The following is a 21,566-nucleotide window of genomic DNA, read 5'->3' on the forward strand; positions in this document are numbered from 1 at the left end:
ATTTGCAAAAACAGTGATAACTATTTTTAATCTTTTTATGTACCTCGTACCAAGACATATGCTATTGGGGTAAAATATGACTGTGTGTGTGTACTTTTTTTTTCAGAAATAACTGGATGAAATTTGGTCAAATTTGAATTGAAAGGGCACATAAATATAGGCAAAAGGAAGCATTCAAGAATCAATCAGACATGTCTGACTACATAACCAATATTTTTTCTATTATTTTTTTAAATTATGGTACTACATACTTGGGTAAGAGGTTATCATTTAGTGATTATAGTGTAATAACACAATTAGAGCTTTTCAATCACAATAAAAAGCTTCAAAAACACAATGGCATCTGATAAATCAAATAAAAATATGAGATGTTTGTAAATTAAGCTGTTCTATAGGAAATACTAAACAACAAAAAAAAACATATTTTTTGTTGAATTTAAGATAGCTCCGGCTCCGACTCCGACTCCGGGTTATCAGAAATCCTCGGCTCCGACTCCGACTCCGACTCCAGCTCTAAAAATTTAGCCGACTCCGGCTCCGACTCCGACTCCAGTTGTTAGAGTTTTGACGACTCCGACTCCGACTCCGACTCCAGGTCCCCAAAAAGACCCGACTCCACCGACTCCGGCTCCGACTCCGACTCCGACTCCACAGCCCTGCATTTTTGTTTATTACTTTTTTCCATTTCCTGTTGCCAAAATATCCAACAGTACACGCAACCGAGCTCGGCTCAAAATCGCGAGGAAACCCTCCCGAATCGAGTGTGAAATACTTCCATTCACGGACAGGGGAGAAATCCCTCAAGATTTTTGAGAGGGAGCTCCGCAAGCTCAAATCGAAGCGAAATCACGCACACTTTCGTACAATTAAACATGTGTTGGTAATATTTTGGTTCGGTGGCCCTTGTAAGTGTATTAGTGACTTCAGCGGTTGGTTTCTTTGTATTGGTAACATCGACAATAAAATGGCTTCCCTTGCTTTTCTCAAAAAATACATCAAAAATAAACAAGAAATGTTCACAGAAAAAAGCTTTATTCACAATATTTCAACATAAAAACCTGTGCACATATTTTCTTCGGCTGGCACGGTGCCAGCGGAAGCTGCCTTGTCAGCCTCCAGCCGGGTGCGGATCCCTCCATCGTGTACTTTCCGTTGTCACCGGAATCCACTTCCCGTGTTCATGGCCACGGATTGTCCTCATCATGGAAACAACTCGACGTAACTTGACCTTGCACACTGCCTCGATTCCTCCAACTAGCCGGGGGACTGCTTGGCCTTGGACGCCACTACGAATCCTCGAACTTATCGGGTGGCTGGAAAATCAAAGTTGGTATAACCTCACGCTAATGTTTTTAAACAATATATTTTTTCTGGATTATACTCACCTACTTGCACTGTATGGCCCTGCAAACAATCTATTTGATTTTTATGACCGATTCCGATAAAATTGCGACGGAAACATGATCGCAGCGAAAAAAACGCGTTTCAAGTAGAAAAATCACAAGCGAACTGTCACAAAACATCAAGGTAGGCACAGCCCAAGGTCTGCAGCAAAGTTACTGTTCTTATGCAGCAGTAAGAATAGTATCGGAAAAGTATTAAATTTTTCTAAATTTAAATTTTCTAAAAATCTAGCAAATTGTAAAATTGTAAAATTGTAAAATTGTAAAATTGTAAAATTGTAAAATTGTAAAATTGTAAAATTGTAAAATTGTAAAATTGTAAAATTGTAAAATTGTAAAATTGTAAAATTGTAAAATTGTAAAATTGTAAAATTGTAAAATTGTAAAATTGTAAAATTGTAAAATTGTAAAATTGTAAAATTGTAAAATTGTAAAATTGTAAAATTGTAAAATTGTAAAATTGTAAAATTGTAAAATTGTAAAATTGTAAAATTGTAAAATTGTAAAATTGTAAAATTGTAAAATTGTAAAATTGTAAAATTGTAAAATTGTAAAATTGTAAAATTGTAAAATTGTAAAATTGTAAAATTGTAAAATTGTAAAATTGTAAAATTGTAAAATTGTAAAATTGTAAAATTGTAAAATTGTAAAATTGTAAAATTGTAAAATTGTAAAATTGTAAAATTGTAAAATTGTAAAATTGTAAAATTGTAAAATTGTAAAATTGTAAAATTGTAAAATTGTAAAATTGTAAAATTGTAAAATTGTAAAATTGTAAAATTGTAAAATTGTAAAATTGTAAAATTGTAAAATTGTAAAATTGTAAAATTGTAAAATTGTAAAATTGTAAAATTGTAAAATTGTAAAATTGTAAAATTGTAAAATTGTAAAATTGTAAAATTGTAAAATTGTAAAATTGTAAAATTGTAAAATTGTAAAATTGTAAAATTGTAAAATTGTAAAATTGTAAAATTGTAAAATTGTAAAATTGTAAAATTGTAAAATTGTAAAATTGTAAAATTGTAAAATTGTAAAATTGTAAAATTGTAAAATTGTAAAATTGTAAAATTGTAAAATTGTAAAATTGTAAAATTGTAAAATTGTAAAATTGTAAAATTGTAAAATTGTAAAATTGTAAAATTGTAAAATTGTAAAATTGTAAAATTGTAAAATTGTAAAATTGTAAAATTGTAAAATTGTAAAATTGTAAAATTGTAAAATTGTAAAATTGTAAAATTGTAAAATTGTAAAATTGTAAAATTGTAAAATTGTAAAATTGTAAAATTGTAAAATTGTAAAATTGTAAAATTGTAAAATTGTAAAATTGTAAAATTGTAAAATTGTAAAATTGTAAAATTGTAAAATTGTAAAATTGTAAAATTGTAAAATTGTAAAATTGTAAAATTGTAAAATTGTAAAATTGTAAAATTGTAAAATTGTAAAATTGTAAAATTGTAAAATTGTAAAATTGTAAAATTGTAAAATTGTAAAATTGTAAAATTGTAAAATTGTAAAATTGTAAAATTGTAAAATTGTAAAATTGTAAAATTGTAAAATTGTAAAATTGTAAAATTGTAAAATTGTAAAATTGTAAAATTGTAAAATTGTAAAATTGTAAAATTGTAAAATTGTAAAATTGTAAAATTGTAAAATTGTAAAATTGTAAAATTGTGAAATTGTAAAATTGTAAAATTGTAAAATTGTAAAATTGTAATATTGTAAAATTGTAAAATTGTAAAATTGTAAAATTGTAAAATTGTAAAATTGTAAAATTGTAAAATTGTAAAATTGTAAAATTGTAAAATTGTAAAATTGTAAAATTGTAAAATTGTAAAATTGTTAAATTGTAAAATTGTAAAATTGTAAAATTGTAAAATTGTAAAATTGTAAAATTGTAAAATTTGACAATTTGGCAATTTGACAATTTGACAATTTGACAATTTGACAATTTGACAATTTGAAAATTTGACAATTTGACAATTTGACAATTTGACAATTTGACAATTTGACAATTTGACAATTTGACAATTTGACAATTTGACATTTTGACATTTTGACATTTTGACATTTTGACATTTTGACATTTTGACATTTTGACATTTTGACATTTTGACATTTTGACATTTTGACATTTTGACATTTTGACATTTTGACATTTTGACATTTTGACATTTTGACATTTTGACATTTTGACATTTTGACATTTTGACATTTTGACATTTTGACATTTTGACATTTTGACATTTTGACATTTTGACATTTTGACATTTTGACATTTTGACATTTTGACATTTTGACATTTTGACATTTTGACATTTTGACATTTTGACATTTTGACATTTTGACATTTTGACATTTTGACATTTTGACATTTTGACATTTTGACATTTTGACAATTTAACATTTTGACAATTTGACAATTTGACAATTTGACAATTTGACAATTTGACAATTTGACAATTTGACAATTTGACAATTTGACAATTTGACAATTTGACAATTTGACAATTTGACAATTTGACAATTTGACAATTTGACAATTTGACAATTTGACAATTTGACAATTTGACAATTTGACAATTTGACAATTTGACAATTTGACAATTTGACAATTTGACAATTTGACAATTTGACAATTTGACAATTTGACAATTTGACAATTTGACAATTTGACAATTTGACAATTTGACAATTTGACAATTTGACAATTTGACAATTTGACAATTTGACAATTTGACAATTTGACAATTTGACAATTTGACAATTTGACAATTTGACAATTTGACAATTTTACAATTTGACAATTTGACAATTTGACAATTTGACAATTTGACAATTTGACAATTTGACAATTTGACAATTTGACAATTTGACAATTTGACAATTTTACATTTTGACATTTTGACATTTTGACATTTTGACATTTTGACATTTTGACATTTTGACATTTTGACGCTAAACAATTAAACAATTAAACAATTAAACAATTAAACAATTAAACAATTAAACAATTAAACAATTAAACAATTAAACAATTAAACAATTAAACAATTAAACAATTAAACAATTAAACAATTAAACAATTAAACAATTAAACAATTAAACAATTAAACAATTAAACAATTAAACAATTAAACAATTAAACAATTAAACAATTAAACAATTAAACAATTAAACAATTAAACAATTAAACAATTAAACAATTAAACAATTAAACAATTAAACAATTAAACAATTAAACAATTAAACAATTAAACAATTAAACAATTAAACAATTAAACAATTAAACAATTAAACAATTAAACAATTAAACAATTAAACAATTAAACAATTAAACAATTAAACAATTAAACAATTAAACAATTAAACAATTAAACAATTAAACAATTAAATAATTTCTTATTTAAAAAATAAAATTCATCCCATAATCAATTTCAATATGATTCTTGCACCTCACTGCTAGATGAATTTGTCCTTATTGGCGAAAAATAGCAAGCACGCATACATGCACACAGCACCAACGCGTGAGATGAAACCTCTTGTGTGTGTTTGCGCGCGTTGCAAATAAAATTAGTAATTTTTCTGTGATGGTATGCGTGAATTTTCGAGACCGTCTTAATTGGGAGGGATTTCCACGCGATTTCAGCACTGTTCCGCAAAACTGAAATTGGGAGGGCCGTCCTCTCGGATTTCTCGTTTGCGTGTACAATCTTTCCGAACAGGAGTTTTTAATTTCATCAAAACAAAAAACAAAATTACCCAATCACCGGTCACTTGTGCGGATCGGGGCCACCTTCATATTTACTATTAACTTTCCCAAAAATTGTCAGTTTTCGCCAAATACGCGGCCCCTTGACCCAGCCCCTCCTGTCGAATCACGGAATTATAATGCAGATGACAACACACACACTCACCGAAGAGTTCAGTTCCTGGTCTGTTGCTCGCCGCCAAGGTTATACTTTCGCGCGAATGTTGTTTGTATGTCTGCTGGCGAATCTTTCTCTTTCTTCGAGCTTTCGAGCAGCAGTCGATCAAAATTCCAGTAATTACCAATCGCAGATAAGTGAGACTGGGTGTTTTGGAGGAGGAGAAGAAGAAGAAGGAGACAAAAACAACAGTCTGGTCGGCGTTTGAGATTTTGGCTCCAGTCTTCGAAATTTCTCAACCCATCAGCTGATGAGATCATAACCTCGTCTATGTCACGCAGTGTCGTGCGACGGACTCAGGATGTTCGAACGGAGCATTACGATTCGTTGCGTTTTCGAACGTGAACGTCGCATCGTGTACGATACCGAATATGGATAGCTACCATCAGTGATTTGATCTAACAGTGAAATACGAAAGTTTAGGTAAAAAATGCCAGTTCAATGAAATCGTTTATTTGTGAATAATGATTAGCTAAAATACAATTTATTAGCATTTCTTTCAAACACCACAACAACACAACAAATTCAAGCGTTTACAATTAGGTCTAATTTCACAGTGAAAATGTTCACATTATCCAAAACACAAACAATCGTACATGTTTGCTTTAAAGAAGTAAAAAATCTGTCAGCTGGGATTACTGTTTGGTTTTTAAGCCTGCATTATTTTATTGTAACATTCTATAACTTCTATATAATTGTTTGTTTTTGTTAAAACTAAGATTTTTCAAAGAATTTCCGAATATTAGGGATCTTATTATGAAAAGGTTTTCCTAAATTATTTGTTCAATCCTCTGCCAAATTACACCATTACATTTAAAAAATTAACATTCGAGGCAACCAGATTGTAGAGATCAAATAATGACATTTTCATCAATCAATTATCAATTTCAATTTTATTTAAATTGGCGTGAATTATTGAAAAATCCTTTTGCAATGATTCAATGTTTGAGTTGCACTATTTTTGTTATTCGTTATTTGTCCAAGTTTGTGTCAACCCCCGCTCTCGCTTTAAAATAAACAAAAATATTAATTAATTTAAATTGTTTTTTTTTTTTTATTTTCATTTTATTTGTGAATTTACGATTGTCTTTATCCACAAAATGTTCAACAACCCTTCGACCTTGACCAGACCGTGGTATGTAAACTTCTTACAAAAACATTTGCAGCGGTCTAACTTGATGTCAATATTTGTTGAGGCATGAAAGTTACAATGAAAAGCTTATAAATAGGGGAGAGTGGGGAGACTTGATCCCTAGCCTGTAACTCGCCAGCGTGTGAGTAAAAATATGCTTTGGTTAAGAAAGTTGTGCAAAATTAACTCAAATAAAAAAAAAGAAAAAAAAAATTAATCATTTAGATTGAGTTACACACATTTTTCTAAAAAGTACTTCAAAAAACCTCTATGAGAATATTTTCTTTGATTTAATATGCATAGAAAACAATTATAATTTTTTTATGCATCAAAGGTTTGATAAACATATCAACTACAAGGCCCTTACGCACTTGAAGTTAAATTAATCGTCTTGCTATTTGTACAATCAATTGTTTAAAAAAGGGCCTTAAGGGCGACTTGATCGTACACCCAAAGTTAAAGAACGAGGGAATAGTCTTCACGAAAAGAAACGTGAGGAAAGTGCTATTTTGCGAGAGTATAGTCCTCTCGCGTGTTCATTCGTTCATTGCAGTGTTGCGATTTTGAGCGCTCATCCGCTCATGAGCGAGCATTTTTCGCTCATTCGTGAGGAGGAGCGCTACGCGAGCTGGCTCACGTTTGCTCCTGCTCATGTTTGCTCATAAATTTTATGAGCGAAAATGCTCATCGCTCGCGCTCGCGCTCATTTTTTGCTCATTGAGCAAAATGAGCGTTCTTTTTGTTACCTTTAACGGGTATACAATAATAACATTTTTTTCAGCGAGCTTTGTTGTTGTTTTTTTATGCTCCTTGCCCTGATATACAGTGTAAACTAACAGGATATCGTTTCATTAAAATTACAATTACAATTACAATTACAATGAAGGCTGGAATAGGATTAGTCTTATTATGATAGTTAAAATAATAAGCTGGAAAGAGTGTCTGGAATTCTAAGCAAATGTGTTTTGATTGCAAATCAGCAATTTTAATGAAAACTAGTATTTTTAATTATAAAACTCTAAAAAAATACTATTCTGACAACATTAGATGACTACATGCCCCTTTTTCGTGATGAAATTATCTCAGGAATATGAAATGAGCTTCAAAAGTGGCAATCCAATTGGCCTGTGCGAGATTCATCAACAATACTTAAGGTCGGAGGCCGTGTTACGCTCCATACAAAATTTTTAAATTTTGTATGCGGGGGAAGGGGTCTAAAAATCCGATTTTTTGCGTTACGTAATAAAAGAACGCTCCCTAATATCTACCTATTTGCGGATGAGCGCTCATTGAGCGCGAGCGCATACGATGAGCATGAGCGAGCACGAGCTACCTGATAAGTCCTCGTGCTCATGAATGAGCGAGCACGGATTTTAGCTCGCTCGCTCATTCGCAATCCTGGTTCATTGGAACAGTTCATCCTATTGAGTGGCTTATATGGATAAATAACCGCCACTTAGTCACCGAACCATGGTGGCCTATATGGCAAAGGCACGGTTCAATATGCCGAAGGTCCTGGGTTCGAGTCTCGGTACCGGTACTTTTTTTTTTTGATAGATGAACTTTTTTTGAAGATGAACCCATGAGTAAAGTACTCTCGGTAATTTCGGGATTTATCCTCTCCGTCCGCACACAGTACCATTTTACTACCGAATCGTGCTCTTTATCCTCTCGTATGCCGATGCCCAGTTCTGGGTGTAGCATTTTAAAAGATACTGAAACCAGCCTTAAGTTTAATCGAATGCTTTAGTTTTTCGTGCACAGATTCCTTTAGCATGGTTGACACAATTATTATCAGCTTTTATAGACATGCTCAATTTTGGCATTAACACGAATATTTTATGTTTTTAAATATTTTTCATTTTAAACTTGTTATATTTTGAACACGCCGGGTCCGGTGGCGCAGTGGTTAGCGTGGTAGCCTCTCACCCCAGTATGGCCTGGGTTCAATCCCAGACGGACCCGGTGGCATTTTTCGAGACGAGATTTGCCTGACCACGCCTTCTATCGGATGGGGAAGTAAAACGTCGGTCCATTAGCGTAAAAGAGGTTTTGAGTGACTCACCACACATAACCTTCGGACGCCTAGAAATGAGCAGAAACTTGCAACAGAGACCACAAAAGACCCGGGGGTCGTTAAAGTGGATTGCTTTTTTTATATTTTGAACACAACCATATAGGGTTTAAGTGAAATTGCTGTAACTTACAGAAAATCCACAATTTGGATGAAAAAGAAACATGTTGCTGGAGATTTCCTCAAAATATTAAAGGGGGATCAAGTTACCCCTAGTATTTTAAAAAATAACTATTTTTGATCAAATGCCCTTATCAGCCGAACATAGTTGAATGATTGAGCTTTCAACTCATGCAATAAGTTTAAAGTAATTAATATTGACCGCTTGATTTGAAACTTTTAAGAAAAAAAAAACTGTGAAAGAATGATGTTTTTTTGAACTTTTATATTAACATGACGAAAATGTAAAAAAAAATTACTAAATTAATTTTAATGTAACATAGATTAAAATAACGAAATTACATTGTCTCATATAGCTTTTCTTCCCTATTTGGCCAGCAAGGTCATGCTTGCATTTTTATTATTAGGTCCTTAAACAATTGTAAACATTGTGTGTTTTCCACTTACTCCGGTGGATATTGAAATAAGGTGTGAGAGGGATACACTCAATGCATTCGTTTATAGGACCATAAAGTTTGGCCAACCATTTGCCAACCATTCAAAAACTTTGGGTACTCCTGTGTTAAATGACGATCAGCGCCTCCTGAGATTTTTTCACGATGTTTATGAAACAATTTCCATGAATTCCATTAAAATTTGATGTAAATTTTATGTTTGAATTATTATCCTCATTACAATAATCTGAGTAGGCGGTGTTCATTATCTGCTTGTAGGTACTTTGTTCTCTAAATTCTAAGAAAATCTACTTTTTTGCAAATCCCTCACACGTAGCCTTATGGGCGGGACAAATTTGCTTTGTGTTTTTCTTGGCTTGCTGTTATTACATATGGGACGGACTAGATTATAAAAATTGACCAAACTCTATTGATTCAAATAAAATATGTTTTTTTTATAGATTTTTAAAATATTTTGCCATGTACTCTTAGAAGAAAGGCTTTAAAAACACTTAAAAATTAACTTTAAACTTCACAAATTCAATCTATATTGATTCTATAACTTTTTTTTTCATAAAAATATATTTTCAAGTAATAATTTTAAAGTTTTACTATGAGTTCAATATTATGCAAGATTTAGTCATTAAAAACATAAACATTCTTTTATTTTATAAAAAACCAATTATTCCCTCCAAAACCCTCCTCAATTGAAAGCATCGACAGCGTAAGTGTGTACCCGGTTCGAAGGGTCGTTTCGCAATAAAATGCCTTACCTCGTTTCTCGTAACCGGTCCTTAGCATCGTCTCATGTAATCTTTCTTCCGCCGTTTTCAGCCAAATTGCTCGATGATGTATAAATACTGTGAACCATTCACCTCTACCCATTCACCGAAAGTGAAAGAAGTAAAGACACTGAGAGTGTGATTGAGTTGCTTTTCGGTGAAATAATGTCAATATGGAAAGGAAACGAGACTGCTCTCAGGAATAAAAGGGACTTTCGCCGTGCTCGTCATAATTGTTCGTGAGAGTATTTTGAGGGTTGCATTATATGTGGGGTTGAATTATGTCTCTCTTAAGACGACGTTTAACGTCACTTGTAGTGCGCGACCATATTTTGTTAAATGGCGATGAAACGTGCAAAAATGCGACAAAACTTCATTGTTGAAGGGGTTTGTCAACTTTGAAAAGTACTTTGACATGAGTGCTTTCATGGGAAATCCAGCATAATTGAAATTCGTTTTGATAGGTGCGATTTTGGGTTTCATTCTCTTATAAAAAAAAAGACTTCTAAATTCTGCAACATTCTTATGATTTAATCCCTAATTGCTGTAATTAAATTACTTGCCCTACCAAATCTGTCCATCCTTGATTTATGTGGTGCGATAAAAAAAGGCAATCAAATCAAAATTAGCATGCATCGGCACGCTTCGTTCGCAATTCCTTAGCGATGTTTTGACACAGTGATTGAAATTTACTGTCGTTCCAAACAAGTGCTTGTTGACATTATTAGTACCGTAAATATACGGCAGTGACAGGTGAGCTGAACTAAAAACATGCAATAAAAAGCTAGTTTGCATAATTTTCTTTTGTGGTTTGCTGAAGGAGAAAAAGAAACTTGCAATTTTTCTGTCTGAATTTCTTCCAAATTAGAGCTCATATTAACTACATTGTCACATGATAAATGACAGATCATCAAATTAGTCCCGAACCAGCCGACACTTCATCAGCAGTTTCACTCACTCATTTATCTCTCTTGCCTTTCGTGGTCAGTTTTTTCCACTCTTTCAAGTTTCTTTGTCAATACTTTGCTCTTTGAGCGGCGCATAATTTATGTCCGTAATGATCCGACGACATAACTCTTGTCCCGTCCGAGACCCGGGCCGGGTCTTCGATCATATCATATGCCACCGGGCGCGCGGCCCGGAACGGGTTAGACCGGGGCTGGTCAAGATTGAGATTGGTTGCTCCTTGAGCTGGAAAATCAAGTTTTTTATGGCATTATTTTCTCATACTTTTACTTGACTTTCCGCCCAATCACGTTCCGTTCCTAAATTTCATCATCGCATTTGTAAAATTTGAAATATCGATGATTCAAGCAGGTAAAAACAAACCTAACTTGTCATTGTTTCATGTTTCATGTTGCATGTTGCATGTTTCATGTTTCATGTTTCATGTTTCATGTTTCATGTTTCATGTTTCATGTTTCATGTTTCATGTTTCATGTTTCATGTTTCATGTTTCATGTTTCATGTTTCATGTTTCATGTTTCATGTTTCATGTTTCATGTTTCATGTTTCATGTTTCATGTTTCATGTTTCATGTTTCATGTTTCATGTTTCATGTTTCATGTTTCATGTTTCATGTTTCATGTTTCATGTTTCATGTTTCATGTTCCATGTTTCATGTTTCATGTTTCATGTTTCATGTTTCATGTTTCATGTTTCATGTTTCATGTTTCATGTTTCATGTTTCATGTTTCATGTTTCATGTTTCATGTTTCATGTTTCATGTTTCATGTTTCATGTTTCATGTTTCATGTTTCATGTTTCATGTTTCATGTTTCATGTTTCATGTTTCATGTTTCATGTTTCATGTTTCATGTTTCATGTTTCATGTTTCATGTTTCATGTTTCATGTTTCATGTTTCATGTTTCATGTTTCATGTTTCATGTTTCATGTTTCATGTTTCATGTTTCATGTTTCATGTTTCATGTTTCATGTTTCATGTTTCATGTTTCATGTTTCATGTTCCATGTTTCATGTTTCATGTTTCATATTTCATGTTTCATGTTTCATGTTTCATGTTTCATGTTTCATGTTTCATGTTTCATGTTTCATGTTTCATGTTTCATGTTTCATGTTTCATGTTTCATGTTTCATGTTTCATGTTTCATGTTTCATGTTTCATGTTTCATGTTTCATGTTTCATGTTTCATGTTTCATGTTTCATGTTTCATGTTTCATGTTTCATGTTTCATGTTTCATGTTTCATGTTTCATGTTTCATGTTTCATGTTTCATGTTTCATGTTTCATGTTTCATGTTTCATGTTTCATGTTTCATGTTTCATGTTTCATGTTTCATGTTTCATGTTTCATGTTTCATGTTTCATGTTTCATGTTTCATGTTTCATGTTTCATGTTTCATGTTCCATGTTTCATGTTTCATGTTTCATATTTCATGTTTCATGTTTCATGTTTCATGTTTCATGTTTCATGTTCAGGTTCATGTTTTTGTTTTTTGTTTTTTGTTTTTTGTTTTTTGTTTTTTGTTTTTTGTTTTTTGTTTTTTGTTTTTTGTTTTTTGTTTTTTGTTTTTTGTTTTTTGTTTTTTGTTTTTTGTTTTTTGTTTTTTGTTTTTTGTTTTTTGTTTTTTGTTTTTTGTTTTTTGTTTTTTGTTTTTTGTTTTTTGTTTTTTGTTTTTTGTTTTTTGTCGGTATTTTTTTTTTTTAATTGAATGTTATATTACCATATTTGCAAATCGCTACTCAAACAGCTTTTCTTCGACCAGCTGCTGAGAAAAACGCCACAGAATAGTTTAAACTTTACCGGCGAACTTTTTAGCTATTTATTGCTTAATTACGTCCAAAAAGTCCTCTAGTGGATATAAACGATCATAACAGACTGGGGCTAATGATGCCAAAGTGATGTCGTAAATAATTTAACAGAAGCCGTTAGGAAACTGAATGCTCATGGGATAGTGGCTATAAAAGAGCAATTTGTAAGAATTGTTTGCTTTGCTTGAGTGGGCTTTGATAAGCGAGAAAGCTCCATGCAAACTCTGGTGGTCACTTTTTCATGCATTTAGATGTTTTCATTTTAATTCAAGTAAGGTTCATCGAACCAAGAACAACCAACTGTTTAAAATGCATACCAGCGTTGCAAATTAAAATGCCATGAAAGATAGTAAAAAAAACTGCCCTCCAACTCTCGCTCCGTTCAACAGCCAGTGCAGGTCGATTACGTATACCCTGGGCGGATAAATGTCTAAACTAATTACCGAAACCTGAGGCCACGTCGAGATGACCCCTTCGCCGTCGGCTCTTTTTTTTTCCTCCTAGGGCTATAAACAAAAAAAAAAACTCGCCCCTCAGCTGGTTTCGTGCTGGGCATTTCTTTTCCACAGCAGCAATTTAACTAGCGAGATTGAGAGAAAAAGTGCGCCAGCCGAAACAATGACTTGCAGGTCGTAATTTTCGCGCTCATCTCATCGTCGAAAAGAGCGACTATTCATCAACCCGGCCACCAATCATTAGGCACGAATATTTCGGGGGATCTTCACGAAGGCAGTAAATCTCTGGCTTGGTTCAAGTGCTCGTTGACTCGGTTTGAACGCCGCTTCTTCCGGGTTTCTTGAATGGGTTGTTAAGTTGTAAACAATAGTTTCCTTTTTTGGTACTTTAGGGAAAATACTGTATCTTAATCTTGAAACAAATTAAAATCAACTAACTATCGATAAAAGTAAAGGGATATAATTTTGTTAAATTTGATTCAAATGTAAATAAAATCAATTTATCACTAAGTTAAATAAAAATATGGCTAACAGAATACTAAATTTTTATTGAGTTATGTGTAACGAGAAAATGACCATATCACAAATGAAAAACAAAGAGCAGCAAGCATGTGTTTGGAGTTTAATTTAAATGATTTATGTTGGCTTGTCAAATTCAAAACAGTAATTGATAGCCCACAATTACTAATACAGATTTAAAATCACATTTTCCTCAAACCCAATTTAGATTATATCAATGGTTAGGTTTGTCAACGCCCAAACAGTAAATGGTAGACCAAAACCAAAGTTGTTTTTTAGTATAAAATGATTACAGTAATGAAAATTAATCAAATGTTTACAATTCAACACCCAGTACTGAGGCCTTGCTCAGAAGTCGGATTTGGTTTCGACAATTTTCAAACAAACAACTCTGAAATTACAGGAAATTCTTCAAATTACGACTAAATAACTAGCAATCATCTGAATTGATTGTACATACAATACAATACAATGTACACAGAAAAATAAATCATGGTAATATTACATCTGGAAAGGGGTACATCTTTTATGTCAGAAAAAATGTGTAATTTTACCTCTGAATATGTGTAATTTTACCACTTTTCTGGTGTAATGTCGCATTTTCAGTCTAAATTAAGGTAAAATTACATGATAAAAGAGGTTCATTCTTCTAAAATTACACCTTCTAAATTTACACTTTTTTTTGCGTTGTACAATTCTAAGGTAATTAATTAATTAGCGAACTACCAGCCGAAAATTAAAGTAATTTCAGATTTCTTGCCAGTCCGTGTGATACAGGCCACCTCTTGTTTCGAGCTATGCATCAAGAAGTTAAAAATACATTTGGCAGAATTAGATTCTGATTTAAAATTGCAGGTATTTGGTTTATGCTAATTTTATTTATTGTTATTGTCCCCCAAATGCTAAAAATAATTTTTTTTTTTTTAAAGAAAGATGGTACAATCGATTATAAACATTGTATTTTATTTATTTTAGCCATTTAATTTATATTTGTCACCTATGAGGTTTTTTTTTTTTCAAATATACAGTTTTGAAAGCATAGTTAAGACATTTTTGCAGCGCTCCGGGATTTCATTTTAAAGGACTATATTTTCTAATTTATTTCATAGTACCATGTAGCTTTAAAAAGTTTCAATTTAACTTTATGCTTCAAATTCAAAAATGAAATTGCTCGATTGCTATTTTGATATTCAGGGACAAAAACATTATTTTTTGAAAATACTTTGAACTGTTCAGTGAAAATAGAAATGCAATCGTGCGAAAACAAACGCATTTTCCGGCATTTATTATCACTTATAGCACGATTGAGCACATTTAAAATAATTTAGAATTTTTGTGAAATTTCTATGTACAGTTCGTAAAGGTGAACTTGAAATTTTAAGTTTGAAAAATCACTTATTTTAGATGCTTAATGTATGTATGTAATGTAGGTGCACAAAAACCTTTCCGGATTTTTAACATCAAATTTAATAAGATATTTTAGTATTTTTCACGCTCACTGAAATTTTGTGTTTTAAAATATATAAATGAGTAATACACACGTTAAGACTGGACCTTGCTGTTTTGGAATAAAGCTGCTTCATAAATGTGAGGAAGGCATCAACCACCTTGATAGCTGACAAAATGTCACTATTGATTCATTTTTCTTTATTGAAAGTTTATCTAATAGTTCCTATATTGATCTGCCTAACACTCAAGCCTTCAACAATGTTCGGTGGCCTTTGAATACAAATCGACGCTGTCGTGCTATCATGACGCACCCGCCATTTCGACGTACCGAGAAAAACGCGTTTAACTGTTTGACCTTGAATAAACAAAAACTAGAGCACGCAATGTAAACAACAACAAACACGTTTTGTTTGGCTGACCATTCTGTGCATTGTCCCTATGTTTGGTTGAAGTTGGTTGCTGGAGTCCCGAGTTATAATTACAAATGTTTACGGTAGTCTAACTTGTACGTGCGTCAAACGCGTTCTGACCTGAAATCCCTTTGGAAAATTGTCGCACTTGCATCAATTTTCAGGGAGTGACAACATAGCACGACATGATTGAAACTTCTTTTACTTGAATATCTCAGGATTGAAATCGAATTTTGGGGATCTGTGAAGGTCAAAAGGTGAGGCTTTGTTAGCTGCACACAATGGCGTTCTTAGCTCAGTTTGGCCCAAAATGCACGTGCAACGAAATGTTCCTTCTTCATGATATCTCAAGTACTCTTTTGAGACCCAACACAACAAAGTTGCACCAAGCGTGCACATAAGTGTTCAAGATATCTTCATCATTTGTAACGCATCTTCAACATCTCTGTTAAAGCCTTTTTTGGGGCTTTCACGGATCATAGACCCCTTGATTGCACTGCCAGTTGAGACGAGACGCACCATAAATCCGCCTTACTGCTGGCTAAAAGAGGGAAATTTTTGGCCAGCTCAGGGAGACCCCCAGAGTACAATGTTGCCCCAGGGCCACGATATCAGTAGGGGAGAGGAAAAAAAAGTGAAACGTCGATATTGGTGGGGTGCTTCCTAATGAAATCAAGGCAAGTACCACGTTTTGAAGCAGAGATGTACCAGCGCCAAACTAGATTATTGAGACGCGCCTGTGGCTCAAGTGCAACTTGTAAGGCTGGCAGGTTGAGAGCATACGTAAGTGTTGTGCTCTCGGAACATCCCCTATCAGTGGCATTCCCTCCCCCCGAGGGGGTAATGAGCTTTTGGGTAAATAGAAAGCATTCCGATCTGCACTCCATCAGGGCCGGCCGCCCGACGTGCCCCATCGAGAGTTGCCGAGAGAAGGAGCAAAAAAAAACCTGTAAGAGGTAGAGATCGAGTTTGGATAATTTGCTGTTTCTTCGGTGGGAAATGGAAAATCAATTATTTACTGAGGTTCAAGTGAGTATTGAAAGTGAAAAAAAGTTCGCTCATTTTTTGCGAAGTTCAATTGAGATTTTCACAGAGCTTTTTTAGTTGATAACTCATCATTCAATGAAGGATGTCCCATTTTTAACTCCAATTAACAAAACTTCAACAAACATAAAAACTGCAATCGCGTACCACATCTGGAGTTCCACGCGGAGAAAGTGTTTATGATTTGCACCCCATATGGCACCGCTCAATTGATGGTTTGGTTTATTCGAAATCCGCCAATTACGAGCCGGCCCCCGTCCGAAAATCTGGTACCGGTTTCAGTCTCTCGTTTTACCACACTAGCGATTGATAGTTACAGATAAACCTCTGCTCGTTTGTTGCCAAGTTGTTATTTGTCATTAGTGACCGGTTCCACGAAAAATTTGGCAAACGTGAGCGGGAGGCTGATGATGAATGAAGCGAACGTGAATGTGGGCACCGAATAAAATGGATTGATTTACGTAAAAGTGCAAATTTGAAATACAGTATGTAAAAAAAGTATTTACACCCATTGGGCACTATGCACATTTTGTGGTGAAACATGTAAACAATTTAAAGTTTGACAGAAACCTAGTACTACGTTATGTTCAGAAACTCATGCCGAACATTTTGCTACAAAAAGCTCATGAAAAGATGATTTCTATAAAAAGTTATATAACAAATATTATTACAGAAAAAAAGGTGCAAAAAAAGTTTGTACACCTTTCGAAAAATTAACATAAATAATGTTATTTGTTGACAAATTATCATAAATCCAGTCTCCCAACTCCAAATAGGCATCCTTGACTGGTTAAAAAAATATTTTGGATTGAATATAAAGTTTACTAACTACTTAGTATAAAAGTTTATATAACTATTGAAATTCTATAGAAAACTTATCTAAACTTAATTTTGCAAACTTTTGATTAAACCAAATGCCAATATATTACCATAGAATTGCTAAATAAACATTTTGGAGTGGGTATAACAACGTTTGGGGGTCTTTGTATCGCTGGAATAGATTTTTCGTTGGAATTTAGTACCAACCGGGAATTACGTCGTCGGAAAATCCGCCGGCATCCGAACCGGTCCATGATTCACAAGTCAACCTATGTGGCATCGGAAAGGGCATAAAATTTCAGATCTTTTGATACCCATACATCTAGGTTTTCTATAAAACCCACGTTTTTAAATACCTAGGCAAAAACGTTGTTATTATTTCGTTTGAGCAATCTGTCAAAAATGTATGGACTTTCGTAATTTTTGCTCTCGTGGATCAAACTTACTTGAGTTTCTGAACAAAACGTAGTACTAGGTTTCTGTCAAACTTTAAATTATTTACATGTTTTATCACAAAATGTGCATAGTGCCCAATGGGTGTAAATACTTTTTTTACATACTGTATATATTCGTATGAATTGAATATTTCATAGCTCAGTATTAAAAAAAAAATCAAATCATCTAAACATTTTTGCCTTTCTTACTAAAGAAAGGTATAGGTTTTACTTTAAGGCAGGATGTCATTTCCATCTTCGTAAATATTGTCGATTCAGCATGAATTTTAATCGGAAAAATCATCAAATAATCACACTGCATCGATTTTTGACGCTTCGTCGCCAAGTCGACAAGTTGTCAAGTTGAGCTTCAAACACTGGCGCGAGAATGCTGGCGCATATATTTTGTGGCTCGACTTATACTCATTTTGTAGTAGCTTGTCTACCGATGTTTCCTTCAATATGTAAGATATCGTAGCTTTTCGGTTTCTTTTGCCCTGTCCGTTTTTGCATAACTGTCCAATATTTATGCAAAAACCTTTGTGACATAGGACATTCATCCGGCTACAATCATTATGTTTCCCGTGCGCTCTTAAAATCGCCTAAATGTAGACTTCATTTTTTCGTGATTTCGTAAGTTTATTTAACAGGGTTCATTGGATAGGATAATAGGAGCTTTCTAAGCTTTTCATCGTTTATTTCGTTTTCAAAGTGTTCAATGCTGGCGACGCCAATGGCTTTCTTCCTAAGGTTCTCGCGATTGAGTGTGTAGTGGTGCGGTTGTTAAAAATAGCTATCTCTGACTCTGTCACTCTCGTAGAAGCTGAATGGCTAGCTTCCCTGCACCGTGCGGCACACGCGGTTCACTTGTACCTTGTCTTGGTGCGCTGGTACGATGAACCAAAACACCAACACAGTCACACAAAAGGGCTCGTACCGAAACTAGAAAACCAAAACCGCGGTGTGCGTTGTTGGGAAGCTTGCTATGATCGCGTTTGTCATAATCGCTTGTTTGATTAAAAACGTACAAACATATTGTACGATTAAAAATATTCTTTTGGTGAAAATTGCGTTTTAATTTCTTTTGGAAATCATATCATTCAGTGCAGTGCGCGGCCGAATGGTTACGCTGTCCGCTTTGTAAGCGGATGATTCTGGGTTCGATTCCCATCTGCTCCAACCTTCCATCGGATGAGGAAGTAAAATGTCGGTCCCGGCCTTGGTTGTTAGTCCGTTAAGTAATTCCAGGTGTAGGAGTCGTCTCCATGCCATAAGTACAAACAACACACCAAACCAAGCCTGCTCCGGTGGAATCGCTGGCGGCGGTTGGACTCGCAATCCAAAGGTCGTCAGTTTGAACCCTGGGGTAGAAGGTTCCTTGGAGTAGACAGAGGTTTGAGTGCTCTCCCCATTCAAGCCTTCGGACTCCTAGGTTCGAGCAGAAACTTGCAATAGAGACCACAAAAGACCCGGGGGTCGTTAATGTGGATGGTTTGATTGATTTTTTTTGATTTGATCATTCATGATACTCATAATATCATCATAATACATTGCTTTCATCATAAGACTTTCTTTTGAGCTGACGTTATAAATAAACAAAGTCGATGTTATTAATTGAAAGAAGTTCTACCATTGTTATATTCTTTAGTAAGAAAGGCTCTTTCTCACCCCAGGTGGGATTAAATCGGGTTTTTTTAAATGTTGTCGATGCAAATAATTTACCTGGGGGATGCTAAAGGCAGCCATCTTGGGGGTTGAGATTTATATCACTGCGCACAGTGAAAACAAAAATATTTTTTAATTTTTTTTAAAGAATTTCGCAACATAAATTCTGATTTACTGTAGTAAAAGTCAAAATACACAGTTCTTCAGTTAATTGTTTCATGTGATAAGAGTACAACTTTAAATGAAGTTATCGGCCAGATGTGTTCTTAAGGATCCCAACTTTAGTAGTTTATTTTGTACATAAATTGAGAAAAAATCACCTCAAAAACATACTCTACTGTATAGAATAAGACGGGGATAATCAATATTTGCAAAATATATTTTTAAATTAATTATTGCATTGCAAAAAAGAAACTAGAAATCATTTATGACCTTTTATAATGTTAGAATCGAAATTGGATTGTTCCAACGACGTCGCACACGAAGCGAGAGCAACCTCGTGGTCGTGTGCCATGCAATGGGCCAGCAACGCGCGTGTGTCTGTATGAGTGTGAGTGCGTCGTTTGTATGCGCAACGCGAAGTGAGAGTGAGAACGAACGAAGTCAATGATTGCTGCAATGCAAGCGCAGCCGATGACGGTTGGAAACGCGTTGCGTGAGAAAGAGAATATGAGAGATTCGTAAGTGTGTGTGAGCTCTGGGAATGATCGTGATTGAGTGTCAGCCTGAATTTTTTTTTTAACTTGAATTGCTGAATAATTTTACATGAAACAAATAATCAGTTTCTTTCCATTTTATGCCAGGAGTTTTTGTAATTTTTTGCAGTGCGCAGTTGATTTGTTTTGATTCCGTAATGAACAGCTGTTCTTTAGTTCTGGCTTTGTTTTGATGTCGTAAATGACAGTTCCCTTTTGTTCTGGTGCCGTAATTGACAGCTGGTGATGGCTGCGGTCGAGCTGCCTGTAGTGAGATATAGATGTCGGCCCCCCTGTAATTTCCACAGTTATGTCAAGACCCCCCAAAACATTTTTTTAATAAACCAGGCCAGCACAGCTCATCGACGCTGCAAAAAAATGTTTACTCACGCCATATTTTTAACACAGGTTAAGCAACGTAAATTTTCAACATTCTTCCCTGCTCAAGAAAGGTAAAAATCACGCACCCAAACCCCGCCCGACTCCTTCCACTTTCACATCGCTTCCCAAATTAAGCCAAAAATGTCCACTCCACAAACTCGTCTTTCGGAATTCCAGCATCGGAATCGGAACTTATCGACGCCGAGTTATAGCCAACTAGAGAAGTGTGGTGTCCCGCAGCAAGGATCATCCTTAATTACTTTTCTCCTGTCGCACCTACCCCCAGGGGGGGCAAAATCCAGTCACCGAGTAGAGTGTGGTGTGACAAGGGGGTGCTTCGAACGCACCGACGTCGAAAGTGTCTGCACCAGGTCCAGCATCCGCCTTTTTTTTTGTTTTTGCTTCTCTCCCTGCCACGAGCAGAGACTTTTTATGCTTTTTTGCCACTCTCGACGCTTTTATGATGCAATAAACATCGAATGTTAGTGCGAACGCGTGCTGATCTGTGTGTGTTGGTGTATGTGTGAAAATGTGCTCATGGCAATGAAGTGTTGAGGAATTAGACGGATGAACAAACGACTGCTGGACGGTCGCGTGGCTGTCCGGTTTGCATACCTGAGGTGGCAAGATCAGTGGCTTAAGTCAAGAGTTAGTAGACAAGTAAACAGTAGTTACTTTGGAAAATATGAAACCTTAGCCAGAGCAAAATATCTTGATTAAAAACTGAACTTTTTGTAAAGCATAACTATTCCATGCTAGAAAATTAAACGAAATTGACTTTATAGCTGTCGGCCACCATTGCTAGTACCAACCACTAGTGAATCCTTTTATCTACAAGGACTTCGCCGCCCTGGGCTCCTAAGTGTATGAATGTATGGCACGGAGCGACGGCGCCAAATACCCCTATTTACACAAAGAATTTTAGAGCGACCGCCGCGGGATTCAACCTGGCGACCTCTGGATTGTGTATCCAGTGCGCGGTCCGATTGATCCACACGGGCGGGACGAACTAGAAAATTAACCTAAGCTTAAATTATTCTTTATTTTTTCT

General features: G+C 34.1%; 1 long non-coding RNA gene across 1 annotated transcript; it reads right to left on the reverse strand.

The window, feature by feature from the left end:
* Positions 1–1,013: 1,013 nt before the first annotated feature.
* Positions 1,014–1,570, reverse strand: LOC120430327 (uncharacterized). Its single transcript, XR_005607593.2, has 2 exons — positions 1,386–1,570; positions 1,014–1,313 (listed from the first exon to the last, which is right to left on the reverse strand). It is a non-coding gene; the product is annotated as an uncharacterized LOC120430327 (long non-coding RNA).
* Between the last annotated feature and the right edge of the window lie 19,996 nt (positions 1,571–21,566).

Source organism: Culex pipiens, chromosome 1 (assembly GCF_016801865.2).
Source record: "Culex pipiens pallens isolate TS chromosome 1, TS_CPP_V2, whole genome shotgun sequence".
Taxonomy (NCBI): Eukaryota; Metazoa; Arthropoda; class Insecta; order Diptera; family Culicidae; genus Culex; species Culex pipiens.